Source organism: Pithys albifrons, chromosome 2 (assembly GCF_047495875.1).
Source record: "Pithys albifrons albifrons isolate INPA30051 chromosome 2, PitAlb_v1, whole genome shotgun sequence".
Taxonomy (NCBI): domain Eukaryota; kingdom Metazoa; phylum Chordata; class Aves; order Passeriformes; family Thamnophilidae; genus Pithys; species Pithys albifrons.
Window position 1 is genome coordinate 33068919 of NC_092459.1, and position 14273 is coordinate 33083191.

The window sequence follows — 14273 nt, forward strand, 5'->3', positions numbered from 1 at the left end:
GTACTATATCCTCAAAAAAAATCCAGCAGAGTAGCAAAGCTAGTCTTGTTTGATACTGGTGAGAGAGAAATCACAAACTCAGATTCATAATAAGAAATTTATTGCTAGCTGATAATGGCTCACTGCCTCCTCACTTAGTCTGAGGACAACCTAGTTATCCTGTCCCTTTGGTTTTATGAACAGCCAATTGATTCAAAGACTAAATAAATAAGATATCAAAGCAAAGAAAAAGCAGCCGGAGGGTAAAAGTTCCAATATAACTAATGCAAGTCTGAAAAAGTCATAGTAAAAAAACAAAACAAAACAGCACACCATTGCTGGAAAGTCAATAATATGGATTTAAAAACTTTATGCTTCTAAACTTGAAGGTATTATTGCATATGTGATAATTTTCTACAGTTTTCAAATCATTGATGTGTTAAGTTTTAGGGTAGAGATGTGAAAGGAGGGTAGACCTGAGAGAGTTATTTGGTTTCCTCTGGAAGTTTGAGAGAGAACTTCCAATCTCCTCTGGGAGCCTAATGTTCTGCAATAAATGTAATTCCTGAATTATTAAACAAAAGAGAATATACTATCATAAATGATAAGCAACAGCTGAGGAAGTGACCGGAAGACTATTTCCAAGAAAGCTGGGAGAGTAATGCCCAGAATTTCATTGTTTGAACTGAGATAGATATAGCTACTCTGATTCAGTAGCCTTAGGACGATTTACTCACCTCCTCTATACCCATGCTCAGAGATGGGTGAAGGGTAGCAAATACAATCTAGTCTTGTTTTTTCACCAAAGAATGGCTCTTGGAACAAGCAGTCTGCTCCACAATGCCAGGAGGCATTGCACCAAGGCAAGACACAGCTAACAGACCGTGCCAAGCAGGGCAGTGCTTCAGGTGGCTGGTGTGTGAGCTATCAGCCCAGCAAGGCAAGTTCCAGTGGTGTCTTGCCAGAGTACCTGCAGGAAGGCAGCAAAAGCCAGGAACCGCCACCTTGCCCAGATCTGCTGATGCGTAGGTTGTTATCAAAAGGGAAGCAATGCCTTCCAGCCTTGAATCCCATTGCTCACTTCTTTTTACCCTCCTTCCAACACTCTTTAGTTCTAACTGAGAAATTGCTACCAAGAAATTCCTACCTGGAGAGCTGAGGGCCTGGCTACTGTGTTAAAGAAAATGTCAGATCATGAACGCAATGCCTCTTTCTGCAGGTATGGAGAAATGTCTAAAATCAATACTGTGGTCCTGAAAAATGTTTCAATGTTTTACTTGTCTCTCAAATATTCAAAACCTGCAGCTTCTACTGTTAGAAAGAAAAGGGAAGAAATGTGAGTAACAGTATTCAGTCTCCAGAAGCTAGGGAAGCAGTTATTTTTGCTTGACTTGTGACTGTGGGGAAGGATAAGGTCTTGTCATTTCTGACATCTAAAGAAACAGAGAGGAGAAATCAGAACAAGCATGCCAAATTACAGTATATGAGGAGCTGCACACATTGCTGGAAATGTGCATAACTAATCTCTTACAGAAGTAAATGGTGGGAAAGGGATGATTGGAGGCATCATAATTTAGATTATTATCTCTAGAAAATAATTGTCTATACCAGAAGAAATGTATAATATGAAGTAATGGTGAAGAGCTCCTTAGTTAGTTGTCTGATTAATTATTTTAGTAATGCACAACCTTAGATAGATTTTTCTGAAAATCCAACACAACTGCCTAAAAATGGCTCATTGACTGTCAAAACATGAAAAGGTAATTTCTACTTTGTTTCTATCACTCTTTTTTGCAGTGATTTTGCTGATCTTCTATACAGAAGTGTGCAGAAAAGGGGGATGAGACCTAATATTTCTCCAGCCACTCATGGTGTCTTTGTTATATGCTGACTATTCTAGATTTCCTGTCATATCAACAGGAACATACACCTTCAGAGGGCAGCTCTGGGCATCTGAACTAGTTCTCTCTGTGACCACCTTTCCACAGCTAAAGGTGTTTGTCCAAGAGAGCAGTGTTTGTTCAAAGGTCAAACAAGTGTACAGGGTGGCTGGTGTCCCAGCTGCTTGGAACTGGCTCCTGCTAGAACTGATTGACTAGACCCACTCTGCACACTCATTTCACCAAGTCTCCCCTGAGTGTGCCTGAGTCCTAGCAGCTGCTTTTTAATGGAAAACAGAAATATAGCAACACCAAGTCCTGTGGCCATTGGTCCAAGCACAACCAGGAAATGCAGGGCCTGACCATCTGTTTATTAAGCAGGAAAGCAGGCAAATGGAGTCATCAGCAATTATTCTCTGTATATAATGCAGTAGCAGGAGAAGAGCGGAAGAGGAAACAGCTTCAGATACCTGTTTTGGAAGAACACCATAGTGCCCAGTTTTGTTCAAGACAGCCTCATCACAAACATGGTATCTCTTCATCATGAAAAAGGCAAAATAGTGCTTACAGCCTCCTCATGAAAACATGCCACTTATGCCTGTGACTATATATATACACAACTCTCTATATCTCTGTATTATAGATACATGTCTCTTATGTGGAATTACATTTTCCATGCTTCTGTCCTGTCTGGTTGTCCTTTGATCCTGCACCATGATGATTTCCATATAGCAACTGCTGCAGTGCATGGCAAAGATATGTGTATAGCACAGTGCCAGTGGTATGTGTTACACTGCCCAGATGTGCAAAGGGGGTTGTCCAGTGTTCCCACTGCTTGCTGAGGTGATCTTACAAGACTATCATGCATGAAGGGGTGGTTCTGTGGTGTAATGGAGAGCACTCCAGACTCTGAATCCCAAGGTCCTGAGTTCAGGTCTCAGTGGGACCGTCCCCTGGCAGTTCAATGCCTCCCTGCCATCCCATCCTGTCACATTTCAGATGCTCAGCAGGGTCAGCCCTGGTTAGTACCAGGTGCTGTGACAGTCCCAAGGACTTCACTGTCACTGTCCAAGCTCACTGGGCCATGGCAAATGGACCTTAGAACTTAAAAGGTGGGGCCAGTTCTGTACACGCTGTGCCTCACCTAAAAAATCCACTGCGCAGGCTGGAAGGGCACACCCACGTTGGGAGAGCCCTTCCCAAATCTTTGTTCGCGAAGTTTGGCCATACATACATACATGCATGAATGAAGCCAAACTTGGTGTGATTTACATCCAAATGTGCTGGTCTGGAGTAGACTGTGGAATGAAATGATCTGTTCGTGTGTTTTCTTTAAATGAAAATTAACAGGTTTGATGCAAAAATTACCTCAAAATTATATAAAAAAAAGACAAAGGCAAAAAGCCCCCTGCAAAAGCCAAACCCCTATTTTACAAGTAGTGTGGCTGCAAGAGCCCAGGAATAAACTGAGGAGCTAAGTGATTTGACAGCTCAGCACTCCTTACATTTCTCTCCATCTGCAGCCCCTTTTGAAGCAAAGACATAGTCCCTCAGAGTGACTGAGGAGGACAGGTTTTGGGAACAGAAACCCCAGCTACAGCAGCTTGTGAATCTGAATGCCAGAGCTTGTTTCAGTGCTTAACAAATGACACAGACATGGCATAGACTAAAAATGATTGATAGTCTCAGTAAGGCAGGGAAGTCTGAAAGGCAAGCCTTGAGTCCTTCAAAGCACAGAAGCAGCACAGGTTTGCTCTGCTTCTGGCATGGGAGGAAGGGGAAATTTCTCCATCTAATGGAGACTGAACCCATGACCTTGGCATTATTACATCCAAGTTTTAACCAACTGAGCTAATCTCAGGGTCCAAGTCTGTGGTGTGTGAATCCCCAGTGAAGCTACATTTTTCTCCACCTGTGAATCAGGCATGTGAGCTCCAAAAAGGGGGGATCCTGTCCTTCCTTGTTTTCTTATCAGGTAGGTTTTGGCTCAATAAGTAACTGTTTTGGAAATGACTTTGAAGGTCTTCACTCTCACTATATGTAGTCTAGGTTTTCTCCTGTAGTTAAACAAGGAGGCAGTTACTTAGTTCTGCTTCTAGGTAGCACAAGAGGTTTTGGATCCTTCTCTGTATTCCTAAATCAGGCAAAGGTAGAGCTTTTGACTGCCTAAAGCTATTTTCTTCTTTCTCATAGTCAGTAAGAGACTGATTTTTTTCTCCTCCTCCAGTGTTCCTATGTGTTAGAATGGTTTAGGTCCAGGTTATACTCTTCCCAATACACAGGAGGAAGAAAATCACCATCTTAAAGAAATCGTCTTCTTTGCAGCAGCAGGTCAGTATTTTAACATTAAGCTATGCAGCATCTACTTAAACTTTGCAAATTTAATTCACAAAATGATTCACCAAAGCATGTATATGGCTTTTTTCTTTTTTTTAGGCACAAAAAATACATTGATTTAATTGCAGAATCAAATGCAAGAATAAAAATAATGACAAAAATAGTGTATTAATTCAGACTGGCATTCACATAGAATTATATTCAATATTCAATTAAACTTTTTTTTATTTGACAAAAATATGGTCATCCATCTGTTACTTTATTTTTTTAATGTAATAGAAGTAAAAGCCATCTTCAAAGAAATAAGGTAATGTCCATCAATAATTCACTTTCAATAGTTATAGTATTTAAGGGTAATCATTCATGGGGCCATTTATTTACCCTGACACAGTGAATACAGTGTCAGACATCATTGAAAGGCCTGGAGGACTAAGGCACAAACCCTGGAAACTCTGATATTCTTGCCAGTCAAACTAGTCTCCAGGATATAGTTAAACCAGGTCATAACCCTTTGCTTCAAGTAAATGCATTTAAGTCTGTTCATGCTTTGGATCATTGCTTCTCTGGCTTCAGGGAAAGTATAAGAGTCAGCTCAGCACTGAAAGAAGAATTTTATATAAATATAATATGCCATTCTTTTTCTTGATACATCATATAACAGATACAGTCTATACTATTTGTCTATAAAACTGTAATTATATACTCTGTGAAATATTGCAGAAACTACAATTAAAAAATAAATCAGACTGATGGGCTCTTTTAGTGACATTAGGAATTCAGTAAGTAGAAACCTCTCAGCAGTTCTTTTAAATCCTTTAGTTATGTGCACTAAGGAAAAATCTTTTGCTTCAGATATTTGAATCATATTTGCTTATATAAAAAAACCCCAATTTTTCTTCCTTGTTTTTTTTTTTTTTGTTCAAAGGGTGTCATAAAATCAGATCATGCTGCTAGAGCATCATGATGCATTTTATTAATTTAATAGTTATGATGTCCCTGATTTTCTGTGCATACAAGGAAGAAAAAAACTCCAACTCACCAACATTGTTTTTTCTAATTTAATACATTGTCATATTGGGCTAACTAATAATATATTATGATTAGAAGCAATAGTGCTAAAGGAGGAGAAAAATGGAAGACTGAGTACTAAGTCTGACCCACATGTCCAAGTCAATGTTGCTGTATCATGTAGCAAATACTCTTTTATTGGCATTATCCGCCCCTTTCTGTGATCTTCCATATGGAACCATGCACTGGTTGACAAGTGTACATTAGTCACATTTAACATTCTTTGTCCTGGAACAGCAAGCAAGACAATAATTGGGTTGAACTGTCTTTGGAGAAGGGCCCCATTACTGTCAGTGCTCAGCCAATGACTCCAAGCTGCCCGTGCCATGATCTTTGTTTGCTTCCTGAGGGGAGCAAACAGCCCAGCAGCAGCAGCACCATTCCTGACCCAATGCACAACTCCTCTGTGTCCAAAACCACAGATGAGAGAGGCAGAGCTGTCACACATCTCCTGCCCAGCTGGTGCTTCACGAGCTGCCCTGCTGTGCCCCATGGATCCATCTCCCCACCGCCTCTGCCACACAACGGCTTTATCTTCCCTTTGCAGCCACCTGCTCCATGCTCCCTGGAGGACAAGAAGTTCCTGACAGCAGCACAACAGCCACATCAATGCCATGAACTGCTGGAACAGAGCCATGGAAACTTCTTCTAAATGAAAAATGAAACTTTTTTGAGCAAACTGAGAAAAACTCGTTGTGTTCTTTACTGCAGCAGTGTGTGTAGTGCAGACTGTGGCCCCCAGTGATGCACCGTGTGATTAGAACAAGCCTGAATGCCTCCAGCTTAGGTGCCAAGAGGCTGGGCTTTTCTTGCTTAGTCTATGCTTAGCTCAAATTTATCCATTTACTTATTAAAATGTGCATATTTAGTCCTAGAAATTCCCTTCTACTCTGGAAGTGAGATCTTAGTAAGTTTTTCTTGCCAATTTTCACACTTTTCCTACAGTAAAGAATCTTATTTCTCTTTTTGCACTGGATCTAATTTACTTTTATTTTAGAGTTACAACTTCTATGCAATAAGCATTTGTTGTATCCTTACAAAATACAATCTCTGGGATCTCTGCTGGAGCTGAAAGCAAGCATGGATAGTATCTGATATTCAAAAAGAACTGAAAAGAGAGTAAGGGAGCATTTGTTCTCATTCATTTTTTTGTAGAAAATCAATAATGTCAGATTATGACAGAAAGACCAGTGTTATGAACTGATAAAACCCAGCCTGTTATTACATGACAGTTGCTGAATGCAATTAATGTGCTGTGTACCTTCTTATATTTTAAAGAAATGAGCTTATTAATCAAATATAAAGGATTTTTTGCTCACTGTAAATGATTCGATTTTTATTGTGTAGCCATCAGGACTAGAAATGCCCTAAAATTCAGTGAAAAAAAATACTGAAAATTAATATAACCTCCTAAGTTTTATCATAAAAGCTGAAGTAGCAGTTAGCAATATCCAAAAGTGGCAGATCCACGTATTGCAGCACTTCAGAGGTCCTGTTTCCAGAGAGTGTCTCCCAGGTGGACTCTCAGCTGTCTAATAATGCAACCAAGCACTGCAGCCTTTTCCTCAGTGGAGGAACTAATTTGGGTATTTCATGGGGGGAAAAGGAGCCATGGAGAATTAGTTTTTAGGTATGTAATACCTTTGAGATCTCTACTCTTTTGGTCAAATACATTTGAAATTAGCTGACAAATGAACAATTAAAAAGCAAAACCTGAAAAACAGATCATATAAACTGAAATCCCTTCAGAAATCAGGCTATGAAGGCAGAATGGATCAATGCAGGTTTTTGTCTCTCTTACACACTTAGAAAAAAGTAAACTCACACTAACAAACAAATCCACAAAAAAACAACTGGGATGGCTGGTAGAGGGTGGCAGGGAAAAACCATACACAAATGCTGTAAAATGTACAAAATATTATCCCTGACTGTCACTCTTTAACCTCAGGACTTAAGGCAAATAGCATTATTTTCAATGATAGAAGCAGAGATTTCAGGACTGAAGAGAAAATCCTTCAATAAAGCCAAACTTTGAAAGGCCAAGAAGCTGCTACTGTGCTTCTATGTCAGAAGGAAAGACTTCAGTAAAAAAAATTACTTACATTTACCTTTGGTGAAGCTCTCAGGTAATTTTACCAGCCTCAACAGAATATCTATCATCCAGGAATGTTTTCTGCTTTTTGGTAAAAGCACAGAATGCAGAGGGATTTGCTCTCTGCCTCTGGGTTCCCACACTGGAGCCCAATTTAGACACCAGCTTGAAACCATACCTAATTGCACTCAATATCAGTTATGCTTTCAAGTTCTTTGCTGAGCCTGAATCATTGTGTGTTTCAAATTTTGGTGAGGTGACCGTTGTGCCAGTAGTAGAGAATGAATATGTAGACTTAACAGCTGTTTTCAAACATGTTTCCAAATTTGTAGCTTGGTTCACATGTTGAGCCATTGTCAGATTGCTTTGCTGAGCAGAATCAGTGCAGTGCGCTTTAAATATCTAGGCTGAAACAACTTCAGAAAGTGATCAGCAATGGCATGAAGCAGAGGTACAGTAGCTATAGAAACCACAGCTTACACAAAACAAATAACCATGGACCATTACTTACAATTTGGTTCACATTCCTTCAACTGCAGCATGAAATCTATTGTAAGGAACATTGTAGGGTGGGCTGAGAAAATATGTTAAATATTGATGGAAAAAGAATAAAGCCATTTCAAACTTAATGGTGCTACAATGGTATTTAAATGTACTAATAAAGAAACTAATGAGGGATGCTCTTGATGCCAAAACAAAACACTAGAGAAAATTAGATACTGTGACCTGCGTATGGAACAGCACATATTACATCACATTGGCGCAGGCTATAGCAAGACAATTTTGTAATAATTTTAAGCATCAATTTTAAAAACCCCAAACTACTGAGAAATTTGCACTATTGTTATACTTAATGGCATATAATATGATCCTTAAATTTTTTGCTTTTGGCCAAAAAGTAAGTCTCTTTCTTCAAAAGTAAATTTAAAATAAGAGGATTTGAAATGAAGATTGGTTTGTAGCTGTGACCATAACCTTCTTTTCCTCCTTCTGGAACTCCAAGGGTCCACCAAGAAAATATGTGTCTTGTTTAAAACAAGAAAAGTTATAAACAAAACATGAGAAGGAGGTATAGAAATAGACAACAGAAGTATTGAGGTATTATGTCTCTATCCTAAGGCACAAAATAAATGCTTACAGCTCATCCCTTCAGGTTCTCTTTGCTTTAATTGTAGATCCAGTAGGCTGATGCCCTGGAGAGCACTCTAATTAAGGGAAGTTCTTTCAGACCCTATGTCAAGAGGCTGAGTTTGAAAAGCACATAAAAGCATGAGAAAGCAAAGAGAAATGTAGTTTGGGAGCCAATGCCATGGATGGTAGTGTGGCTTTGTCCACAGACAGTTGTCACAGCCTTTCTCAAGAATGAGTAAGAGATGGGAATAGGTGCTGGTCAGCGACAACACTGAGACCTAGTCTGAAAAAAAGTCCTTAATTCCTCCCTGGAAAAGTGTTTGGCATGTGTATTTGGTAAAGAGGTTTGGCTGACTCTGTGTCATTATAACTTCAGTCACCTATTCAATAGCCAATTTGAAGAGGATCCTTTATAGAGGATCGAAAAGAAGAGCTAGGAGGGATGAGTTGTAACATGCACTCTAAATCCTGCAGTCTGCATGCATCAACCGGCAAAACAAGAAGTTCATATTGGGGATTAACTAGTTTCATAGAATCATAGAATAGTTTAGGTTGCAAAAGAGCTTTAATATTGTTGAGTCCAACCGTTAATCCAGCACTGACAAGCTCATCACAAATCACATCCCTAAGTGCCATACGAGTGCCTAAGAGCAGGGCACAGCCTGCAGCTGGCACCTGGGTGGCAGCAAGTTCATCCTGGAGCTCTGTCTGGGCAGCTGTGTCAGTCATGGTGGGTGTGGAACTTAGGTCATGTCTTTCTGCTGAATGGATGCCATTGCTCCCTGGTCAAACTGTGCTTCAGCACCCTTCCAGCATGGTCTTCCACATGAACTGCTTCCCAAACTGTCAGGTCATTCCCTGTTTGCTTGCTCTGCTTGTGGCACTCCTGGTGACTAGCACTCCATCACACTAGGTGATACACAAATATAATAAAAGAAGAAAAACCTTGTTCTTGAATTGTTGCAATTTTAATAGACAAGAGAAAAGGACTGCAGAAAGGAAGGGCTGTTGAGCATGTTTTACAGATAGAAACCTGACACGCAGAGAAATAAGGCTTCAAGACAAAGAATCAACTTATCTTTTTGTTCTTAGAGTTATTCTGCAATAGCAGCCTAAAATATGGCATATGAAGGTTTGATTGGTATGTGGAAAACTGTTGTGTGTCGAGTTAGAAGCATGACATGTAGGGTATTTAGTTTCCCCAAAGGATATTGAGTAATATTCCTCAAGTAAGTCTCTCAATGCATTTAATGATATTTTTTCCATACATTATTCATTTTTCATTACTTTCACATCTTATAGAAGGAGAATTTCCCCCAAAATTTTAAATCAAATATTTATCAAATATTTAGTTCTTTTCATTATTCATTGAACTCTAGCTTCCACTTTCTTTTTAAACAGTTCATCAAAAAACAAGTGTTTAAGCAGAAGATGGTGGGCGGTGATATAACAGACACAGATGAAATTAAAGAAAAAATTCCCACATTTTTGCGTTTTGCTACCTGGAAGGTAAGACTCAGAAGGGGAATGACATGAGTTTCTCTGTGAACAGATATCAAGTTAGCAGTCTAAGGGAATGATGGAGAACACTCCCAGGGCTGCCTCTAGAAAGGTGAAAGTAACATTTTTCCATGAGAAAGGGTAGTTATATGTACCTCTATAGAGGTTATATGTAGTATATGTAGTAGTTATAGTAGTTATATGTACCTCAACTGAGCAGGCAGGACATGCTGAACTATGCAGGCTTGCTATTCCCTTTTAAATTATTTGGTATTGGTTTTGTACCAGCTTCTATTCATTTCTGGTTAGTGGCTGGAAAAGGTCACTCAGACATTGTGAAGAAACGTGAGGAATCTGAGCACAGCATGTCGTCAGAATTTAATGAGATGATCCAGTCTGTGCATGAGCTTATAACATGTCACAGCCATGATAATGAAAAGCATATGTCTAATGGTTATTTCTGTTTCTTCTTTCCTTGAGTGATAAAGGAGTTAAAAACAGAATAAGCTAATGGGAGGAAGAGGAAGGAAAGCTAATAGTTCATCCCTTGTTTCCCATTCTGTAACAAGGTGTTGATTTTAAGATATCTTTTATCTGGTTAGCTAAATGAATACACTGAATCACTGACCTTCTAGGCATTTAACTAGCAAACTCCAAGTTTAAACTGCAGCTCTAAGCCCAATTTCCATATTTTCCCAAGGGTGAGCTGTCAGCTCCTACTCACTGGCACTTTTTATATTACAAGTGTTGCATTAGGCCTAATGCATCTTCCTTTCCTGAAATGTGTGTAATTGGTGTTGATTAGAAAGTTCCACATGAAAACCTGTGGTAAAAATATTAGAGGGAAATTATATTAAGAACAAACAGAAAATTGCTTAAACTATATTTGACATTATTTAGTATGGAACATCAAAAATATGCCAGGAGGTAAAACAGTGATTGGTGGCCATCCAGTCTTGTACAGGAGCCTCCAGATTAGGAATCACAGGGTCATTGTCGAACCACCCTGCTCAAGCAGGCTCACCAAGAGCAGGTATGCACAGGGCCATGTGCAGTCAGGCTTTGAGTATCCCCAAGGACAGAGGCTCCACAGTGTGCCTAGGCAAACCATTCCAGTGTTTGACTATCCTTCCAGTAAAAACCACCCAAACCCTTTTTCTTATACTTGAATAAAATTTCCTGTATTTCTGTCTGTGCCTGTGTCTGTCTGGTCACTGGGCACTGCTGTAAAAAGCCATCATTCTTAATGCCTCCTGTGAGGTATTTATACACAAGTCAAGATCTTCCCAAGCCTTCTCTTCTACAGGCTGAACAGGGCCAACCCTTGTAGCCTCTCTTTGCCCACCATATGCTCCAGGCCCTTCACCATCTTTGTGGTCCTTCTTTGGACTATGTCCACCATGCCCATGCATTATGCTGGGGGCCCATAACTGGACCTAGATCTCTAAATGTATCTCACTATTGGAAATGCTTCTTCTAATGCAATCCAGAAGGCTGATGGCCATCCTTGCTCTGAGGGAGCATTGCTGACTCTTGGTCAATGGGCTGTCCTCCAGGACCCACAGGTCTTTTTATGCCAAGATGCCTTCAGGCCAGTTGTCCTCAGCTTGCATTCATATACTAGGTTATTTCTACCCAGGTGCAGGTCGTTACATGTGTCCTTGTTGAACTTCATGAGATTCTTTGCCCATTTTTCCAGCCTGTTAAGGTTCCTCTGTATGCCAGCACAACTTGAAATTCAGAATCAGTTCCTTAAGGCATCAAGTCTGTAACTCCTACTTAGCTTTCAAATGAGAGCTAAAACATCTAAGTACTTGGGCATATTTGGCTTCAAATTCCTGCAGTGTTTTCCCAAACAGGTTGACAGGGAAAACCTTCCCAGTCATTTGAAGATGCTCCTGGGACATGGGATATCCAGGCCCAGAACTTCCTCTGCTTCACTCATAAGGAATGGCTTTAGGTTCCTGGTGGAGCTTTTTTGAGTTCACAGGTCCACTTTATGCCAAATGAACAAATCCTTCACTAAATTTTCACTAATTCTTCTAGGACTCTATCAAGATCTTTTTAACTTACATTATTCTTCTCAGAAGAGCCATGAGCATGTCCATTTACACCCTTCAGGGTGTAGAAGATTCTTAGCCAAGGCAGGTGATAATTCCAACTTTAGTGTTTTGTGTCTGTTTAGAAATGAGAGAGAACTAATGAGTTTGTATTCATCTGGGAGGACATTCTCAGAATTCTGCTATACCTGCTCTTCATACATTATTTTAGCCCAAAACTCAGACACCAGAAGCAGGTGCAAAGTAACTTTTTTTTTTAATACTATAGAGAGAATCAGATAAACACTGAAAAAGCCAAAACTCCTCAATGTATGCAACACAGGAGGGATCTATTCAATTAAAAAAAAAAATTAAAATCTGCTTCTGTCCTCACAGGGGAGCATTTTCTCAGGAAAACATCATCTAGCATGCCAGGTGGATTAGATATACCACCTATTATCACTGGTACGCAATATTTTTTCCCTCCTACCTGATTTCAGTCTGGCAGAGAAAAAAAATCGTTAATGAGCAGAGAGAGACCAATTCTAGTTTAAAAAAATTTTCTGTTAAAAAAAAATCAAATAAAAAAGGGAACAAATTTTCCTTTCCATTACAATAGTTCTTTTAAAAATGCAGCCATGTGAAAATGTGGAAGCGAATATGAAATACCTAAAATAAATTAGTTGGCCCCACATAGTTTCTGTGGCAGTTAGTCCTGTGTAGGAAACTGGAGAGTTGGCATATTTATACAGCACTGTATATTTAACACCTGATCTTATAAATTGTTCCAGGGTGTAACCTCCATAGGACCTGCGGATGACAATAACATAGACATGGACATTCAGGCAAATTACATGTAAAGAAATAATAGATTTCATGTGGCTCTATACTTAGCTTAGACTTTTCAGCCTTTTGAAGAAGAACTTGTTAATAGTTTCCAGTCCATAAAGAGTAGAAGAATAAATCTTATGAAATCGATTTGAATATTTCTTGAAATTTTGTAATATCTGATGGTAATGCTATTGCTCAAAGAAAATATGGAAAAAGTACTTGTCTGCTGAAAGAAGCAGAATGGGGTTTTTTTGAGATACAAACTCTCAGTGTATCATTCTCATCTGCAGTTCACTCTGTTCTGCTTCTCTAACTGGGGTATTTCCATGGAAAATTTGTGGTTTAAACACATTTGCAGGCCCAAAGAGTTAATTCAGTGTGCTCTGTAATACCTGCCTTATGGGTTTTCAGACAGGTTTCCCAGGGGAATTCAGTGTATGTGATGCTCTCTCTGTCCATCCATCACATGATGACTACAAGTCTACCTGACAGAAAGGCAAGATATCAATGACAAATTATTTCCTACAAATTTCATGAAATTCTGTGGCCAGGCAGATGAGAGAGATCAAACAATGCTGAGAGAAAGGTTGCAGAGGGAGCCTAACCTCGTCCGAACAAATTCATCATGAGCATTGCCTACACGATGGGTCGGCACATGAACAACTCTGACCCACACACAGCCCTTGACATGGGGAAGGAGGAACACAACCAAGACATAGGCATATCATGACCATGGGATGATGAGCCATTCAAGCCCAAAGAGGGAAAATGGAGATAATGCAGGGGAATTTGAACAATGATACAAGGTGGGTTATTGTGGCAGTGGTAAGGAAGGTGCTGGATTATTGTTGGGAAGAAGTGAGGCAATGAGGAAAACAAATCCCTATGGTGGCATGTGCATTAGTTTCACTGGTTCCAAGGCAATTTGTTTGCTTGGAATAATAATGGAAATTACTCTTGTATTTGCTGTTTTAATATGACATTCATGAGTGTGTCAGTGCAGTAGAGGCAGAATGCAAAACCATTGAGTTTATTAGCATGAATTTTGTTCAAGGACTCAAAATGCTGAGATTGTAGCAAATATTAGATTCAAACCTCTTGAGGGGAAGTAAAGCCATATTTGAAAATGTATTTAATATGTGCTATTTATTTATTTATTATACTGTAGTTTCTCAGGCACATTTCCTCCCACAGTCACTGTTGAAAAAACCCAACAAAACAAAAAATGAATCAAAAAAGATTGCCATACAATAAAATTACATTTAGTACTATACAGAAAAAGAAATTGGAGTAAGGTCTGTAGATAGTGTATCGTTCTGGAACCTTAGAGGCTGAAAAAATCTATCACTTTAATAACCAACAGCAAATAAATAGTAATTGATTATATGAAGACCATATGAATAACTTGTGTTCTGT